The sequence below is a fragment of the Euprymna scolopes genome, chromosome 17 (assembly GCF_053919585.1).
Source record: "Euprymna scolopes isolate OS-2025 chromosome 17, ASM5391958v1, whole genome shotgun sequence".
NCBI lineage: Eukaryota > Metazoa > Mollusca > Cephalopoda > Sepiida > Sepiolidae > Euprymna > Euprymna scolopes.
Window position 1 is genome coordinate 86,587,078 of NC_136498.1, and position 21,682 is coordinate 86,608,759.

Genomic DNA, 21,682 nt, shown 5'->3' on the forward strand with positions numbered 1-21,682 from the left:
GTGAAGAATGTGCCATGCTCAGTTCTCCAGACGACTGTTTCCCTGGTTCAAATACGAACAGGGCATTGTACAGCGCCGTGCGTCCTTGCCAAAACGCCTATGATAAAAGCATAGTCCTGGCTTGCTAGAGTAACGGCGGTGATGTGGGGATGGCTTACAGCTCTTGTAGCGGCGTCTGGGTGAGTGTGATCTGGCCACACTCAGCTTCCTCATCTCTCTGGTAAGCCACTCGAGAGCGTCAAGTATAGACAAGGAAGTGGTTCCTTGACTTGTGTCCCTAACTTTGGCTGAGAGCATAGAGACTTCAGCCGAAGTTTGGGGGATAGCTGCAGTGGTAGGGCCCTTGGTAAAGTCCATAACTTTATTTGCCGATGCCACTACAACGTCGACAGAGTTTTTTTTCCAAAATTGGAGCTAAAATGGCTTTCACCTGTGCCGGCAGCCTTGAAAAGAAACGCTGTTTTATAAGGGCACTGTCAGCGGAGACGTCTTCAGCTAACTCTCTCATTCGCCGGAGTAGCTCACTAAGCAAATGGTCTCCCAAGAGATCCTCATGGATTAAAGTTTAGAAGCTTTTTTCCGCTCACACTGACATCCGGAGCAGGACCTCCCGTTTTATCGAGTCGTATATGGAGTTAGGAGGTGTGTCAATGATCAAGTCTTTGACCACTGGCGTCAACGACGCAGGGAATGCACTAAATAATATTGGCAATTGCCGATGCTCTTTAACGTCGTTTGCTGAAAAATACGAGTCGAGCTGAGCGAACCAAACTCAGACGTCACCCGCATAAGCAGACAAGGCGGTAGACCTTAGATTAAGTAAAATGAACAGACCAAAAAATTAAAAGTCGAAAAGTAAAAAAAAAAAACTTCTTTTTTTTTTTTTTTTTTTTACATAGGCATCACCACATTATCAAGGCCCAGAGGCCACTCAAGGATAAAGGTTAAAGAGTGTACAGTAGAAATTGGTCAATATAGTAATCATTAGTAATGAAAATTTGGTAAATTTGATAACTTATATGGAACGGCTCATCAAGAACTTATTTACTTTAGACTTGAACACAACCATATTGTAGTCAGCCGGAAAGCAGGAAAACGGAAGACAATTCCACAGGCGTGCAGTTCTAAGAAAGAAGCTTTGTTCATGGAATCTACGTTTAGGTTTAGGCACAGATAAAGAGTGGGGGAAATTATTGATAGTGTTTACAGCTAGACGAGTGTTTCTTGTGAAAGTTTGGCGAGGGGGGACCATAGATTGAAGCTCAGTTGAACACTTTCCATGAAAATAACGATACATCAGAGACAAACTCGCAACATCTCTTCTGTGAGATAGAGGTTGCAAGGAGGAGAAAAGGACATCTCCTACGAGGCTACGAAGTCTATTTTGAACTCTATCAAGGCAGGACAAGTCCTTTCTAGCAGCTCCTGCCCAGATGTGGCAAAAGTATTCCATCCTTGGACGTACCTGGCTCTTATATAGATAGAGAATAGCATCAGCAGTGATATATCTACCAGATCGATAGAAAGATCCCACCATTTTTACAGCGGCCTTGGCAACAGATTTGATATACGTGTTCCATTTAAGATCAGGAGTAATGGTCAAGCCCAGAAGCTTGTCAAAACTTGGGGCCTCCTGAAGACGAGAGCCATTCATTTCAATTGATGACAAATGTGAATTAGAATGTTGATGATGTAAAGAGAGAAGCTTGGTTTTAGATGCATTAAAAGTAACCAGCCACTCCTTTCCCCATTGTACTACGTGCTCAAGATCAGAGGAGAGAGAATCGGAGAGAACTTGGTCGTTTACTGTCTTAGATGTGGTACCATAAATGGTAGTGTCGTCAGCATAAATGTCTACAAATGATGTAAGGATATGATTTGGAAGATCATTAATGTAGATCAGGAAAAGAGTTGGGCCCAGGATGGATCCCTGAGGGACACCGGCATTAATACTGTGAGCTTCTGATTTTTGCCCCTCAACTATTACTCTTATGAACCTATCAGAAAGAAATGATTTAATAATTGAGAAGACTTTTCCAGCTATACCATAGCTAGCGATCTTATGAAGTAAACCTTTATGCAAGAGCAATTGCCCTAGAAAGATTGCCACCGTCGAGAGATTTGCTAATCCTATGCGATATAACTGTAAGGACATCTGCTGTAGATCTAGCAGAACGGAAACCATATTGAGTGTCACTAAGAAGGTTATTTTGATTGAGATGGTTGATTACTTCTGTATTTAACACAGATTCTAGCAACTTACTCATGACGCACAGGAGACTTATTGGCCTGTACTGAGAGGGGGATGAGCGATCACCTGAATTCTTAAATACAGGGCATACTGATGAGATTTTCCAGGGAGATGGGAAACTATTCTCCTTAAGACAACGTTTAAACAGTTTTGTAAGTATGGGCGCTAGTTCAGGTTGAAGTTTTTTGAGTACTATAATTGGAATACCGTCAGGGCCAGTTGCTTTACTCGAATCAAGGTTTTTGATTAGCTTCGCAACATCACGTACAGATATACGTATATCACATAGCGTGTTTTCTGATACAGGAGGAAATATTGGGGGTTGGCGGTCTTGGTCGCAAAGGGTAGAATTAGCTGCAAAGTTCTTAACAAAGAGTTTGGCTTTGTCTGATGCTGACGAGATTACCTCAGGTCCATTGATAATAGTTGGGATGGAGCACACGCTTCTGTTCAGGATTCTGTTTGCTATTTGCCAAAACTGGTGGGAACCAAGCCGCTGCTCAGCTACTTTGGACTAAACAGATTGAGCATACAACTCTCTTGCGTTCCTTATTACTTTCTTACAATGGTTGCTGGCAGTCCTGAAAACGGCTTTAGTTTCCATACATCTATTACGTTTGAAGCAGTGGAAAAAGTGATTTCTGTGCGCAATGGCAGCAGCACATTCTGGAGAGAACCATGGCTGGCTGTTAGGTTTTTGCTGAAACTTTTTAGAGGGTATGAAATGGTCAATACCTACAATTAACCATTCAGTCAGGTCTAATACTATAGAGAATTCATCCTTTTTAAACATGGAATGCAGAGGTAGATCAGATATAAATGTACGGAAGCTATCCCAGTCAGTCTTAGTGTATCGATATACTGTACGATGGAGAGGTACGTCTGGGGACTTATTACATTTCATTTTTTTCTTAATTGATACAAAGAGACACGAATGAGAGATAGAAAATGAAAAAATAATTCAGAAGAATTACAAGTAAGATAAAAATAAATAATAGCAATAGTATGGATTGGGAAAGGAAAGATTTAAGAAGTGTGTGTGTGTGTGTGTGTGTGTGTGTGTGTGTGTGTGTGTGTGTGTGTGTGTGAAATATGAAGTGAATACTGTACTTACAGTAGTTGGCCGTTAAAAAATAAATGAATAAATATTTTTGGAACAAAGTTCTTGAGTTTATATATATATATATATATATATATATATATGATGAAAATAATGGAAATAGTATTCCGACAAAATAGAGAAATAAAAAGGAACAAACCGTATTATGTGTTCATCCACGTTTCGTCTTTATTTTGAGACTTCCTCTGGATGAATGAGCTTAAGAAACAAAAAATATACCAGTACAAAATATGTGAAAATGTTTCACGTGCAAAGTGTGACGTAGTTCTATTTCAGAAAAACGGAAAAAGACGTTGGAAATTCAAAAAGGAGGGGGGATGGCGCTGTTAAAGAGAGGGACATTTTAGTGACGTCATATAGTCGTTAATGTAATTTAAAAAATATGAACGCAGTTAATATTCTTACTAGAAAAAGATATATCTTTTGAAATTCAAATATATGTTTGTTACAGAAATGAAATGAGTGTTTTTTGTTATGTAATTTATTGATTGAGATTATGTGTATTAATTATTACAGGGGGTGTTTGAATGGTGTGAGAAAGTTAACCTGTTTCTACAGTTTACATAAAAGTTTACTTATTAATGGCGCTACGTTATAGAAACCTGCGCGTTGTTTAATTGTGCTTAAATTTGCGATAAGCGCAGATTCAAGAAGTCTCCAGCGCGGTTTATTTGAAATAATCACACCTTTGACTTTAAACAAGCAAAAGTAGTTAAATTTATGTCCACCAAGAAAATAAAACATAACAAAATAATCTGAAAAGCGCAAAGTTCAAGCAAAAAAACAAAAAACAAAAACAAAAAAGGCCAGTTGTCAATTTGGTCTCATTCCGTTTTCCGGAACCGCTCGATCTGACTTTTTGATCACCCGTCTGGTCGGCCATATTAGATATTCAATATGCTCTCAATGGATATTACCCAAAAGATGTATTAATATGAATTCAGTACTGTTCCAAACACCTATTTAGACACAGGTAATAATTATTGGAGAAAAATAAAAATCAGCCCCAAAAGGGATGGTTTTTTTACCCTTAAAACACCCCGGGGCTCAAGCGTCATACTTTTCCCAGGGTAAAATATTACGTTTCCAGATGTATATTCATATGGTCTTGCTTTTGGGTAGTTTTCATCAAAATCCAAGGGTCGGAAAAGATTCTATTGTGAGAACAATTACCAAGATGAGAGCGATAGTCCAAACAATCAAAATTAATACCAATCCTCATCTCAAACATATTTTAAACAATTTATCTAACCAGAATTCATCAAATTTATGGAAATTTTGCTTAGATGAAAAGGAAATAAATTTGAAAACTTTAGAAAACCGAGTAATGCTGATAATTTTTTTATTAAATGAAAAATAAAAATGAATAATTTGCTGGATTGCTGCATTAATTTCTATTTTAGTCACATAAATTCTTTAGAGTTAAATAATTTTGGTATTTCTTCGAAACAAATTACTCTACTTAAACTATGTCTGTAATAATAATAGAAATGATAACTTTAAAAGAGTAAGTTATAGCTGGGTATGTATGACACGGGCCGGGATACACAGTTGCAAGACTGATTATTTTTCAAGGCCAAATGTTTAAAAAAAAGATCAAATTCAAAAAAGAAGCCATACTTTTGTGTAAACAGGCAATTGGTGTTTCTATATTATTCTAGCAAACGGAATATTGAATTTCACGTAAAACAAGTGGCACCTACGTACTTGGCATGGCGCAAATACTAGCATATCTTAAAAATACGAAAAAATGAGGGGATAGAAAATTAATTATTAATTTAAAAAGAAATTTGAGAAATTGGTGTTTACGAGCGAAATGCGACAAAAATAACATGTACTTTAACGACTCATAACATGGGGAGGGTGTTTTATAGCTATTCTGTACTTTCATCTAACCATTTAATAAAAATGATATTGAAAAAATTGAATTTAACTTAGAAATACTATTTAACAAATGGTTCGGGTCGTTAAATACAAAAGCACCAAATAACATTTATTTTATCAAAATAAAATTGTAAAAACATTTATTATATCAAAATATAAGGCACTTATGCATTATACAGGCGGGGCCATTTTGTTTTGTTGGGTTTCATTGAATGACTGATAAGGGACGCAACTTTTCAACCTAATTCAACAGTGACAATAATTAAAACAGTATTTTGTTATAGTTTTAATTTAATTCAAACAATTTTTTTATTAAAATTCTATTTTTCTCTTACAGGGACTTCTTTTCGTTAAATTGTTTGAAAAAAAATCCAATTATGCTACAATTCAAAAGATGTCTTAAAATTAAATTAAATTTTTAAAAATTTAATGTTGCTTTAATTTTTATTAAAATTCTATTTTCTAACAATGTGTTTCCGTTAAATTGTTTGAAAAAAATCTAAGTTTCCTATTTACTTGCCTCCCGCGAGGGCAGAGTTAGATATAAGGTCGGTGGGAAAAGGATAAAAAAAATTGCCTCAGTCAAGAAGGATTTCTCCTCTACTGACTGAGTAAAAAAAGAGGACGTGTAGTATCAGAACATATTTGTTACATTTGTTACATACTAATCACTTATTGAATGTATCAGAACAGACTTTGCTCCTAGCCAAAAAGCCAAGTAAAGTTGCATTGATCTATATATATAAAAATGTAATTCTTGGTTCATTAGTTATCAATAAAACGATATTTCTACATTACCAATTTAATTGAAATTTTCAGACAGTCTATCCTTAGAGTCGAGGAATGTTTTTATGCCATTAAAATAAATTTAAATTACAAATTATAAATAGAATAAAATAAAAATATTTTTCGTAAACCGATTGTGAGGGACTGAACTTCCGTTTCAATTCATTTAATACGCCACGATTTGACGACTCGAATTACAAGATTTTATTTTCTGTTTAGTCGATAAGTAAAAAAAGACATCCCCTATTTTTAAATTTTAAATTCATTTGTTTATCTTCCCAAATTTAAAATTTTTGTTTGTTTGTTATATCAGGCAAAACAATTGCTCGCCAGAAGATGCGTTTTGAGTTGAAACATAAAAGTCGGAGAACATTGTTTTTTTTTTAAACAGTTGTTTCTATATAATAAAATATGAACTTTTTTATTATTGAAGTTATACATTGTTAGGTGAAAGTACAGTTTTTTTCGAAGAAAATTTACGGTTTGGTAACCAGCAATTCTTACCATGGAGAGGGGAGGGTGTTTTGTAACTATTCTGTGCTTTCAACTAACAATTTATTATTAAAAAAAGATATCGTGAAATTATAAAAAAAAATTAAAAGAGATATTGTGAAAGTTTACTTTAACTTAAAAAAAAAAAACAACGTGAACGGCACGTTCAACATTGTAGTCGGAGCCTATTTGGCAATAAGGTCCGATTCGTATACGTTAGTCGATTAATGTTTTGTTTTTGCCTTTTTTTTTACCGTAAATTGTTAGGTTAAAGTTTTTTTTATTTTTGTTTTCAAGAAAACCTTTTTTTAACAAAATTGAAAGTATACTTTTTTTTTATATAAAAGCTGTTTTTATATGAGAAAATATGAATGCCTTTTCTTTATTAAAGAAATTGTTAGGTGAAATACAGAAAAAGTTTCTACCAAGAAAACCATTATTTTTTCAGCCATTCTTACCATGAGGAGGGGAATGGTGTTTTGTAACTATTCTGTGCTATCAACTAACAATTTATTAAAAAAAACAAAAGGTAAATTTTCACATTGGGTCCACAATTTTTAACATAGGTAGGTTGGGGGGGGGGGTGTTTATTCCTAAAGCTATGCTTAACATGGTGGTATTTATTCCAAAAGCCGTTTATAACATGGGGAGGGTGTTTATTCTGAAACCTGTTCTTAATATGGGGAGGTTAGAGGTATTTATTCATGGCCGCCAGTGAATAGTACAGGTCTTTATATCTCGAAAACTACTTGCCTCTGCAAATTTTAAACCAGATTTTCTTATTCAACATAACTGAAAACCTTCAAAAGTAGCCATTTTAAAGAAAATTGTGGAGGTGGAGCTAATGTAAAAAAAAAAAAAAAAAAAAAAAAAAAGATATCGTGAAATTTAAATTTAACTTGGAAAAAACTATTTTAAAATAGCGCGGTACCAAAAGTAACAATAGACAGAAAAATACCCCCTTTGGATTTTTACTTGCACAACGATTTGAAAAAGTTGTCAACAAAAACAAATATATAACAAGTAAATGTTTTCAAAGCCAAAATAAGTTACTTTTCTACCTAACTGGATAATTTTTAGTGTTTTGTAGCAGAAACAAATGGAACTTTTTTCTTCTAACGAATCAATGCCTCTTGTCTGTGCTATTTGGCCACACACTGACCAATCAGGGGTATGGCGCATTGATTCTTCCTATCCCCTAAGGAATTCGGCCAGTATCTGGTTTGAGGAATAAGAACTCGTCCTTACTGAGAGACACACCAAACAGAACGAACCTCCCTTTTCTTCTCTCTCTCTCTCTCCACTTCGGTGTTATTTCTACGATTCCACTGGAATAACTACCACGACAGCACCAGGTGGCCGGAATCTAGCTTTTGACAAGGAACATATCACATTCTCGTTAATAAACCTTTTCTGTGTTACCTTTTATGAAGTTGTTGCGTTCGTCATTTCAGAAGCTTGTATGGAATTATTTATTTTCTTAGGGTGTGCCCTAAAAGTATATAAACCCTGAAATGGTGACCCCCCCACGTGATGTACAAGTAATTCTGAATGGCGAGTCTTTTTTTTTTCATTTTTTATAAAACCCGACACAGCATAGAAAAACCAGCGACCTCCCCCCCCCTAAAAAAAAACCCCGGCATTTTACACTGACGAGCGAAAACAACCTTTAAATGTCGCTTATCACTTGAGAATTTTCTAGAACACTGTTCTAATTCTGGACATTCTTTTCACCGAAAAGAAAGACAAAACATTCTCGTCGAACAAGATAAACAAAAAAGCCGAAATATGGTCAAAGACACCTGTCACATAAAAAAGCTGAAAACATGTTAATGGAAACGCATTTCTCACAGTTTCACGGAGAAAAATAAAACGTTCAAACCGGATACGTTTCCTTGAAAAAAAAGAAAAAAAAAGTGACTAACCATTTTTTTTTGTTTTGGCTAAGAAGGGCGCAAGCACGCATTCACGCATGTGCGTAAAGATACACACTCAAGCAAGAGACAACCGATACAGAAAAGAGAACTTTTCCGAGAAAAAAATATATATAATATTTCTCTTCGTCTCTCAAAGATTAAAAAGATTTAAGTTCAGACTTTACGTATATACACATTTAAAAATCTCTCTCTCTCTCTCTCTCTCTATATATATATATATATATATATATATATATATATATATATATATATATATATATATATATATATATATATATATACAGTGATGATCATATTTATTGGCACGGTAAAATAAAAGTTAAATTTTGTCTAATAAATTCTAAAAAAGGGATTAAATTAAAGAAAATAACAAAGTATATTATGTATTTTTAACTGGCCTTTCCGATGCAGCAATCGGATTTTAGAAAAAATAAATAACAAAGGAACAACAAACATAATTGCAAAAAACCCTTGTTCAAAATTATTGGCACGATTTATTTAATAATCAATTGTATAGCCTTTGGCCTTGATTACCTTCCTCAGTCGCTTTTCATAGTTTACAACCAAGTTGTTGCACTCTTCAGTAGTAATTTTAGCCCACTCTTCCTGACAATAATCCTCCAATTGAATAAGATTCTTAGGCTTCCTTTGCATTACCCTCAATTTTAATGTTCTCCATAAATTTTCAATTGGATTAAGGTCTGGGCTTTGTGATGGCCACTCCAAAACATTAATATGATTGTCCTCAAGCCATTTCTTAGTCAGTTTAGCCGAATGCTTTGGGTCATTATCTTGCATGAATCACCAACGACGACCAAGTGAGAGCTCTTTAGCAGAGTCTTTCAGGTTTTCATCCAATATTTTAACATAATCTTCCTTTTTTATGCTACCTGTGACCTTAACAAGTCGCCCTGGTCCAGAGGCAGCAAAGGATCCCCAAAACATCAAACTGCCTCCACCGTGCTTCACTGTGGGTATGGTGTTCTTAGGCAGGAAAGCTTCGCCAGATTTTCTGTAAATATAAGACACTTTATTATGGCCAAATAACTCTATTTTCGTTTCGTCAGTCCATAGAACACGTTTCCAGAATGCAACATCTTTATCAATATGACGTTTTGCAAAGGCTAGCCTTGCTTTCAGGTGCATAGGCTTCAATAAGGGAGTCTTTCTCGGACGACATGCTTTTAAACCAGCTCTCTTCAAAACTCTACAAACTGTATGTCGAGATACATTCACTCCAGAGGTGCTCTGTTCATCAACAATCTCCCCAACAGAGATCCTTGGGTTTTGTTTTACTTGTCGAACAATTTTCCGTTCATCTCTTGGGGAAAGAATCCTTTTTCTCCCTCTACCCTCTAAACTCATAACGTGGCCTTGCGATTTGAACTTGTTTATTATGGCTCTAACAGTGGATTTGGGAAGGTTTAGCTTCTTTGAAATCTTATCATAGCCCTCCCCATTGGTATGGCATGCTACAACAAGCTTCCTGACGTCTTCGCTGTGTTCCTTAGTTTTAACCATGGCGATTGAAAATTATAATTTAGTCACTTATAATAGTTTAAATAAATCGCTATCTAAAAATTATCTGAAAAAAATTATTCACTGAATTAGCGTTAAACAAGCATAATATGGCTATAAAAAAGTTCAGAAAGCACGTAAACCGGAAATTGATTGATATTATACTGATACTAAAAGAAAAACAAAGCCGTGCCAATAATTTTGAACAAGGGTTTTTTGCAATTATGTTTGTTGTTCCTTTGTTATTTATTTTTTCTAAAATCCGATTGCTGCATCGGAAAGGCCAGTTAAAAATACATAATATACTTTGTTATTTTCTTTAATTTAATCCCTTTTTTAGAATTTATTAGACAAAATTTAACTTTTATTTTACCGTGCCAATAAATATGATCATCACTGTATATATATATATATATATATATATATATATATATATATATATATATATATATATGTATATATATATATATATATATATATATATATATATATATATACACACACACACACACTTACAAAAAAACAGACACGCATATATTAACTCTTTTATCCCTGCCTTTTCCTTTCAAGAGTATATTTTTCTATATATTTTTTTTCGTCTTTTAAGTATTTTCTCTCGTATTTTTTGTTTAGTGTTAAATATTTTTCCTTTTTCCTCACGTGGTCCTTCGACAATGTCCTATCTATATTTCGGATAGTTAAAAAAATTTTGTTGGTCTGTTGTCACTTTCTTTATGTATATAAAATAGTTGTCGCAAGCCTTCGCAATGATGTCACAACCTAACGACATCATGGATATGGCTATTTTTAAAGCCATTGAGAGACTCACTCACGAGGTAAAAAAACTTGGCAAGCTGGAGCTGCAGTCACGCATGCACCGACTCCAGACTAACTCCTTACATACAGGCCACTACCGTCGCCACCGCCGCCACTCAAACAAGCCGAAACTGTGCTTTTATCACAGTCGTTTTGGTATGGAGGCGTGGAAATGCAAAAACCCATGTTCATACATGAACCAGGGAAACTAAGGTCTGGGGAGCTGAGCACGGCAGGCTCTCCATGGGATATTTTCAACAACCGTGCCTATTTCATCACAGACTCCCTATCCCAAGCACATTGCTTGGTTGATACCAGAGCGGCCTGCAGAATCTTGCCACTAAAACTTCTCACAGAGAAACCTCCACTGTCGTCCATCACACTGCAGACGGTAAATCACTTCCCCATCCTCTGTACGCTCAAATTTCTCGTTCTCTGGACTTGGAATTACGGAGAGATTTACGTGGGTCTTCACTATAGCAGATTTTCCTACTCCATACTAAGCGCGGAGTTCCTGCACCATTTCAACCTGATAGTGGATATGCACAGACGCTGGCTAATAGACGCAAATACAGAACTTTCTGTCTCTGGTGTAGCCCAGTATTCTTCATTGCTGCTCCAGATAACCTATATCAGACCGCCTTACACTCCTACCCGGAGTTAACAAATTCAAATTTTGTCGTAAGCAAACCCACGCACACCACCTGCTGATAAACTTAAGGCAGCGAAGGCAGAATTTAACCATATGCTGCAGCTAGGAAGAATACGCCCCTCGTCCAGTCCATGGGCTTCCCCTTTGTGAGATCTGACTGGGGACTACTAACGACTCAATGCCATGATGGTACCTGATCGTTACCCAATCCCACATATACAAGATTTTGCTTCCTCTCTGCATGGTTGTAAGACCTTCTCCAAACTAGACCTATTTAAGGCTTACCATCAGATTCCAGTGAATCTGGCTGACATACCCAAGACTGCCGTAACGACTCCATTTGGAGCATTTGAATTCTTAACTATGCCCTTTGGTTTATGAAATGCGGCTAACACATTTCAGCGCTTCATGGATGAAGTAGTACGTGACTTGGATTTCGTCTATAACTATATAGACGACATTCTCTTGGCAAGTGCCTCACCTCCGCCTACTATTCGAACGGTTTCAGCGATACCAGGTTAGGATTAACCCTGGTAAATGTGTTTTCGGTGCGTTGTCATTAGTTTTCCAGGCAGTATATCTCCATTACTGGAAAAGGTGAAGGCTCTACAAGACCTTCAACCAACCACTTCACTTCGCCAACTAAGGCACTTCCTCGGTCTGTTAAACTATTACAGACGCTTTATCCCATACTGCGCGGATCTCCTAGCTCCTCTTTCCAACCTGTTACGTAATAGGAAGATGAAAAATGAGCGAATCTCACTTAATGAGATCCAGCTTAAGGCTTTTTATGAAGTGAAAACAAAACTGGCGACATCCTCTATACTTGTACATCCTGTACCCGATGCCCAGTTTTCTCTGGTCGTTGACGCATCAGGCACAGCTGTAGGTGCAGTGTTGTAACAGCAGCACCAACAACAGTTACAACCTCTCACATACTTTTCAGGACAGCTGAAACCAGCAGAACAACGTTACAGCATGCTTGGCCGTAAACTCCTGGCAATGTACCTCGCAGTGAAACATTTCCAACATTCACTCGAGGACCGTCAATTTGTGATCTACACTGATCACCGTCCGCTTACATATGCACTGCGTTCTAAGCTGGACAAATATTCTCCCCACAAAACGCACCACTTGGATTTTGTTTCGCAATTTACCAGCGATATCTGACATATTTAAGATGAACAGAATGCTGCAGCAGACGCTTTGTCCCACTTTCCCATTAATTCTCTGTCCTCACCATCGGATATCGACTTACAGCAGATGGCCTTAGACCAGCCATGCCTGGACACGTTGGATCCGTCGTCACCTGAATTTGCAACTTGCAAATTTGCATACCTGCCCGGGCCTACCTCGGACACACAGATCGTTTGTGACTTCAACGGATTCACCTCAACCATTTGTTCCATTGACTCATCGTAGAGTTGTTTTCGACACCCTACACAATCTGGCACACCCCGGAAGCAGAGCTACAGTGAAGCTGATTACAGCTAGATTTTTCTGGCCAAATATGAGGCGTGATATCACTGCCTGGACACGTTCGTGTGTATCCTGCCAAAAGTCAAAGGTACACAAGCATATCCGTGCACCCCTTGGAACATTCACCAACCCAGACGCTCAGTTTAGCCATGTGCACATCGACCTGGTTTGACCTTGGCCGGTTAGTCAGGGATTTACTTATCTCCTGACCTGTATAGACCGTTTCACATGGTGGCCTGAAGCCATTCCCCTCATGGACATTTCAGCTGAATCTGTAGCACGAGCCTTTATATCAGGCTGGATATCGCGTTACGGAGTTCCCACCATCATCACCACTGATCGTGGCATATAGTTTGAATCCCACCTCTTCCAGGAACTCTCCAGGATTCTAGGGATCCAACGTATTAGCACCACAAGCTATCACCCTGCTTCTAATGGAATGATTGAATGCTTCCATCGCCAATTGAAGGCAGCATTATGTGTTTACCCTGACCAACAGCGATGGAGCGAATATGTATCGGTTGTCCTTCTTGGCTGTCGTGCTGCTATCCAAGAGGACCTGGGATACTCTTCAGCCGAACTTGTATATGGAGTACCTCTATCGTTTCCAGGCCAAATGTTGAGCCCGATAGAGTTAACAACAAACGATTCAGCTCTGTATGTCAACAGACTGCGAGCTTATTTTAGTAAGCTCCCACCGATGCACACTATGGAACAGACAATTAGATCTTCGGTCCCAAACGACATTTCGTCTTGGACTCATGTTTTTTTTAGAAAGGACGCCGTGAAAGCCTCCCTAACTTCACCTTATACTGGCCTCTATCGCGTGCTTTCACGTACCAATAAACTTTTTACTTTAGATATCAGTGGTAGAAGAGAAACTGTTTCTATTGATAGAGTAAAAAAAGCCTTTCTTGACACAAAAACACACGAGCCACACATTCCCCCTACTTTCACACAGCATCAAAATATGCATACACCTGAAGTTAATGTTCCAAATGAAGACGTAGTGGTCGACGGGTACATTGGCCAAAGAGACTGTGTAAAACTTTGTATTTCTATTAAGAAAATATTTTTTCCTTGTTTTCCCTTCTTTCAAAAAAAAAAAAAGAAAAAAAAAGAATATTCTATTACAAGAAGTTGCAAATATTCCCCAACTTTTCACACAAAAGTAAGAACATTTTTTTCTTTCTCGTAAAAATAAATACAATGAAAAACATTTTTATTTTTCGCCATTTGTTATGCTACTTTTTCTCTGTCGGCTTTCAGCCTAAGCAGGGGATTATGTAGCAGAAACAAATGGAACTTTTTTCTTTTAACGAATCAATGCCTCTCGCCTGTGCTATTTGGCCACGTATTGATCAATCAGGGGTATGTGCCCTAAAAGTATCTAAACCCTAAAATTTTTATTGGGTTTGTATTACTGTACACATAGATTCGAAAAAGTTGTCAAAAAACAAATGTATAACAAATATTATCAAAGGCAAGATAAGTTACTTTTCTACCAAACTGGATAATTTTTTAGTGTTTGTAAAATGTTTATTCAGCTCGAAAAACACAGCATTTACCGCTATATTTGAAACTTACAAATGGCGGCAGACTGTGTTAAACATGTTAAGTTTGGGAAAATGAGTTAAAACTAAAAAACTATACAAAATACTGTTAAAAAACCACCGAATATATATCAGCCTATGCCACGGTAACATATATTGAGTGAGTTCCTGACATTATTTTGTATAGTTTTTAGTTTTAACTCATTTTCCCAAACTTAACATGTTCAACACAGTCTGCCGCCATTTGTATTTTACACATATACCGATAAACACTGCATGTTTTCGAACTGATTAAACATTTTACACTAAATTAAAATACTAAAATCTTATCCAGTTAGGTAGAAAATAACCTATCTTGCCTTTGATAACATTTATTTGTTATATATTTATTTTTCAACAACTTTTTTGTATCTGTTTTTAGTAATACAAACCCATTTTATTTAATGTAACGTTTAGTCGGCTCGAAAAACTGTGTTTATTGATCTATTTGAAAAATACAAATGGTGGCAGACACTGTTGATTACGTTAAGTTTGGGAAAATGAGTTAAAACTAAAAACTCTACAAAATACTGTCGGAAACACACCGAATATGTCAGCCTATGTCATGGTAACATAATTTCGGTGGGTGTCTGACAGTGTTTTGCATAGTTTTTTAGTTTTTAACTGATTTTCCCAAACTTAATGTATTCAACAGAGTCCGCGACTATTTGTCTTGTTCAAATACATCAATAAACACTGTGTGTTTTTCGAGCCGATTAAACGTTTTACATTAAATAGAAACACTAAAAGGTTATCCAGTTAGGTAGACACGTAATTTACCTTACCTTTGCTTTCACTTATTTGTTTTTGTATAACTTTTTCGAATCTGTGTATAATACCCCCTCACCTCACATTTTTTAATACAAAAAACAAAAAAAAACTCGATTTAGAATTTCAACATTTTAGCAACGTTCAGCTTAATCCACTGAATGTTGGTCGAGCCCAAGCCATGATTGATGGAAACTCCCAAGGATCCGGATCCAATACTGCAAGAGTACCATTTTTTTTTCATTTTCGCCTTCTTTTTCACTTTTTGGAGTGGATTACTGTACTAAGCATATAAGAAACATTTTCTCTTTGTATTAGATTATTCCATTACACGAAATTGAGCCACAGCAACGCGTGGCAGGGTACAGCTAGTTCAAAATATGTTCTTTTTTAATAAATGTTTTTGCAATTATATTTTGATACATTTTTCTACAATTTGGTTTTCAAGTATTTTAGTGTTATTTATTTTTATTTATTTTGTGTGTTATTTGACCAAGGAGAAATTATGTTTTATTAAATTTAGACAAGAAAACATTTTAATGACTTTTTTGGTTGATGTAAAGTTTAAGCGTAATCCTCTTTTTAACATTATTATTTATTTAGAAGCCTATTATTTAACATGGAAGGGGGCGTTTTTTAACTCTTCCAAGAAGAAATTGGAATTATCACCCCTAACAATAGCGCCGTCCGTATAATGCGTAAGTCCCAAAAATATTTTTGTTCAAATTCAACGTAGAAAAAATATCCTTCTAGACTGAGTAATTAGTAAGTAAGTCTGTAGTAAAGTAATTAGTAATTAACTACCCATGCAGGGTTGCAGAAACACCTGGATTAGGACCCAGGCGCGAGGCAAACCCTCTCGGTGCTGATGGACCCGTAGATCCCCCCAGGTCATCTGTCTAGAAGAAGGAAAACTCTGAAGCTAAACCTGAGGGGAAGGAGACCTCTCCAGTCTTGGATGACAACCTTCCTAGAGCTGGTGACTCAAACAAATTATCAGTCTGCAAACCTAAACTGCTTAAGGAGAAGATAGGCTCTGTCTATCGCCCGGCTTCCATACTCCTTCTTTGCCTGTTAGCCAGGCGTAGAGGTCGAATCACAGGGATTCGACAGCAACACTCCCTGGTCGATCTTATTTCCTGACTAGTGCAATGAATGCCATTTTCCCCACTCCCGACACATCCCATCCCCTAAACTGGGCACTTGGGAGTGGGTGAATGCCGAAATGCCAGTGAAAGTAGATTGGGTTGACCATCGTCTGATGGGTTGAGAGTACCGGATAGACAGTTCCTGGCTGCTGTTCCCGACTGGTAGCGCTTAGAGCGGTTGCTTCATCAACAGTTGTATAATATCGAGATGTTTGTAGTGTCATGTCGTGCATGGTGAGTGACCCTGCACTCATCCCTCATTGGCTATCCTGAGGCCACAATCCTAGCAGATGGAAGGTCAACTGAGAGTCTGCTTGTATTGCATGTCTGGTATTCTGCATAACCACTTATTCAGCACCCCTGACCTAAACTGAAACTCTTTAAAAAAAAAAAAATGACAGTAAAATAAAAAAGATTACGCTAAAACAAGGCCAAAACTCAAACAAAACCAACCTGCCTCCTCCTTTGAGGCTTGCATTTACAAACATCCATGGGCTTAGAACTAATTTTAAATAATGTTGAAATATTTCTCCTAACAAACACCGCGGATATCTTAGCACTAAGTGAGACTAACCTACACTCCTCCATCCTCTCTAACTACTTTAATATGCTCAGATATCTCCCACTTTGCCATAAGGACTCGGGCAGACATAAGCACAGGCTTGGAGTCTATATTCGAAACACTATCCCCTTGACGAGAGAAACTAAACTAGAAGCGGACGATCAAGCCTTTATGTGCTTTAAACTTAACATGCAACATAACATTAGCTACTTTCATTTTCTCTACCACTCTCCCTCGACCCATGATTGTACCCTAATAAACAAAGTCTCTGAAAGCATAGATACAGCACTTTCTCTCGACACTAGCGCACAAGTGCATGTATTTGGTGACTATAATGTCCACCACAGCTTGGATTTTCTACTCACACAGACGCAGCTGGTACCACAACACATAACTTCTCTATATCTCATTCTCTATCACAAATGGTTACATTTCCAACCCGTTTTCCAGACCAGCAAGAACAACACGCATCACTTCTAGATCTGTTTCTGACCACAGTTCCTGATGACTGTGTAACGAATGCTCACAGCCCTCTTGGGAACGCCGATCATGCAGTAATAGTTGAAATCGCCCTAAACTCTAGAGCCAAAACTGAAGAGCCATTGCTCAAAACAATGAGATATTATAAAAAGGCTGACTGGAAAGCCATCAGGGACGCCCCATGGCAAAATATCTTTTCACTTCTTGCTGAACATTGCACAAATGAGACCACTGAATGGTACAAAATGGCAATCGAAGGACATGTTCTGATGCGCAAATTTTATAGCAAGCCCCACTCTCCCCAATGATTTACTTCTACTTGTGCAGCTGCCATTGCTCAAAGGCAGCACGCGTACCACAGATTTAACCGACATAAGTCCAGCTCAAACAGACAGAAGTATATAAAAGCCAGAAATAACTGTAAGAAAGAAATAGCGACAGCTAAGAGAGAATTTACAGAAAGCACCAAAAAATGCATCGAAGCACAGAAATTAGGAACCCGTGACTTCTGGAAAATCTACAACAGTGTAGTAAATAATGGGCAATCAACAATTCCCCCACTATCCAACAATCATGAGGTTGTTTGCTCTGCAACTGAGACGGCTAACATGCTTGCCAGCCGGTTTGCCTCCAACTCCACACTGGACCTTGCTAACCACCCCCTCCCTGACTTTCCTTTGCAGACAGACGCCACTCTAGATGACCTGAAAATCACTCCTGCTCAGATACATGCTATCATAAGAAATCTTGACACTGCAAAAGCATGTGGACCTGATCTCATCCCGACTATGCTATTAAAAAGTGCTCCGCCGAAGTAGCTCCAGTTCTCTCCAAACTTTACAACAAATGCCTTAATGAATCTTGCTTTCCTGCCTGCTGGAAAACTGCTTCTGTAGTACCAGTTTTCAAGAATTCTGGCGAAAGAACCGACCCAGTAAATTATCGCCCCATTAGCCTCCTCGTACTCTTTGCCAAAATATTTCAGACCATAATTAAGAAAGCTCTAGTCCATCACATTACAGATGCTAAATTTCTGACTGACCAACAATATGGATTTAGGCAAGCCCGTTCCACAGCAGACATCCTAACTGTAATCTCAGAGCGTATATACCATTCACTGGATAAAGTAAGAGAAAAATCCAGGTTGTTCGTACATCTAAACAATATGATATAAATGTAGGAGTACCTAAGGAGTCTATCCTAGGACCTTTATTATTCTTGATATTCATAAATGACCTCCCTGAAAAAATTGTCTGTGAGATGGGTATATATCCTGATGACACCATGCTCTATAACAGACACGACAGGAAAACAAATGAACACATATCAAAAGAAATGGCAGAAACACTAGAAGAAGATGTCTGATCTGTAGTGGAATGGGGACAAAAATGGATGCTCACCTTCAATGCTGCCAAGACTAAACTTGTTTCCTTCAATAATTACAAGAAACCTTCCCTACCACCAATAGCAATAGCCAGTGACTCTTTATCTGAGAGTACATCTTTCAAACTCCTTGGCCTAACGTTCACAGGAAACATGAGTTGGAACAATCACATTGAAAGCATTGCCAGGGCCACTGCGAAGAAAGTAGGCTCTTTCTACCATGCTAGAAAACTACTAACACTCGAAAGTATCATATACCTCTGTAAGTCCACCATTCGGCCACGTATGGAGTATTGCTGTGACATTTGGGCTGGTGCATCTGCTACTAGTCTCTCGCTCCTAGACACGGTTCAAAAGAGAATCGCCAATCTGATAGGTCCTGAACTGGCATCTAGGCTTCAGCCTCTGTCCCATTGTCGAAATGTTGCATCCCTCTATCTGTTCTACAAGTATTTTAATAGTGAATGCTCTGGCGAATTGCAGACACTTGTGCCCCCACGACGTAGACACACTTGACAAACCCGACAGGCAGCTAAATCCCCCCCCATGCAGTAGAGATCCGTAGATGTAAAAGATCTTTCTACTCCAGTAGTTTCTTCCCCAGAACTGCTAGACTCTGGAATTCCATTCCAGGTCCCTGCTTCTCCAACTGTACTGACATGCAGAAGTTCAAATGTAATGTGAACCGACATCTTGCTGCCCAAATCCCTACATAGTACCCCAGTAGTTGCTGCCCCTGATAGTAGCCCCCTACACCAAATTGGCAATTTGCCTTGCGTGGGGTGAAAATGTAATTAAAAAAAAAAAAAAAAAAAAGGGCAGAGGAATTGGCTAGGAAGAAAATGCATGGAAGGTTCTTCCAGGATATAGCAGAAGTGGCTGATGAAAGATCATGGCAATGGCTTCGAGCTGGGTATCTGGCTAAAAGTACTGAAGCTTTTGTTTGTGCAGCACAAGAGCAGGCATTAGGAACACGATTGTTCAAAAAAGTGGTTCTAGGAGAGGAAGTTGCTGCAGAATGCCGGATTTATCTGAAAGTATATCTTTTAGGCGCCTCGGCCTAACATTCACAGGAAACATGAGTTGGAACAATTACATTGAGAGTATTGCCAGGACCGCTGCGAAGAAGGTAGATTCTCTCTACCGTGCTAGAAAGCTACTAATGCCCGAAAGTATCCTGTACCTCTGTAAGGCCACCATTCGCCCATGTATGGAGTAATGTTGTTATATTTGGGCTGGTGCATCTGCCACTAGTCTCTCGCTCCTAGGCAAGGTTCAAAAGAGAGTCGCCAACCTGATAGGTCCTGAACTGTCATCTAAGCTTCAACCTCTGTCCCATCGATGAAATGTTGCATTTCTCTGCCTGTTCTACAAGTTCTGTAATGGTGAATGTTCTGATGAACTACAAGCCCTTGTACCCCCTCGACGTAAATACCCCCGACCAACCAGACAAGCAGCTAAATCCCGCCCCTTCACAGTAAAGATCCCTAGATGTAATAGAGCCAGTAGCTTCTTCCCCAGAACTGCTAGACTTTGGAATTCCCTTCCGGATCCCTGCTTCCTCAACTGTACTGACATGCAGACGTTCAAGTGTAACGTGACCCGATATCTTGTTGGCCAACTCTCTACACAGTACCCCTGATGCTTATGTCCCTGATAGTAGCCCCCTACAGCAAAGTGGCAATGTGCTTTGTTTGGGGTAAAAATGTAATAAAAAAAGAGGGCCAGTGCAGAGCAAATACTTATAATGCCAGCTAATGTCTAAGTGTACCTAAGGGAGAGAAATTCGGGTATGTGTCACTGTAAATACGAGAAAACAAGTTAAAAATATTGATGAGTGCAACATCCAGACTTATATAAACCTACTTCTAAAACCTTGATTAAAGATCAGTGGCTCTTGACCAAGCAAACCAAAAATAGATAAGTTACTATATTATTATATGGTACAAGATTGGTTACTATATTATTATATGGTACAAAATGGGTAACTATATTATTATATGGTACAAGATGAGTTATTATATTATTATATGGTAAAAGATGGGTTACTATATTATTATATGGTACAAGATGAGTTACTATATTAGTATATGGTACAAGATGAGTTACTATATTATTATATGGTACAAGATGGGTACTTTATTATTATATGGTACAAGATGGGTCACTATATTATTATATGGTACAAGATGAGTTACTATATTATTATATGGTACAAGATGAGTTACTATATTATTATATGGTACAAGATGAGTTATTATATTATTATATGGTACAAGATGAGTTATTATATTATTATATGGTACAAGATGGGTTATTATATTATTATATGGTACAAGATGAGTTACTATATTATTATATGGTACAAGATGGGTTACTATATTATTATATGGTACAAGATGGGTTACTATATTATTATATGGTACAAGATGAGTTACTATATTATTATATAGTACAAGATGAGTTATTTTATTATTATATGGTATAAGATGGGTTACTATATTATTATATGATACAAGATGGGTTACTATATTATTATATGGTACAAGATGAGTTACTATATTATTATATGGTACAAGATGGGTTACTATATTATTATATGGTACAAGATGAGTTATTATATTATTATATGGTACAAGATGGGTTACTATATTATTATATGGTACAAGATGAGTTACTATATTATTATATGGTACAAGATGAGTTACTATATTATTATATGGTACAAGATGGGTTACTATATTATTATATGGTACAAGATGAGTTACTATATTATTATATGGTACAAGATGGGTTACTATATTATTATATGGT

At 37.3% G+C, this 21,682-nt stretch overlaps 1 protein-coding gene across 1 annotated transcript in view; it reads left to right on the forward strand.

The window, feature by feature from the left end:
* The window catches only part of LOC145296840 (polypeptide N-acetylgalactosaminyltransferase-like), a 1,498,391-nt gene that overhangs the window by 897,777 nt on the left and 578,932 nt on the right, over positions 1–21,682 (forward strand). The window lies entirely within an intron of this gene.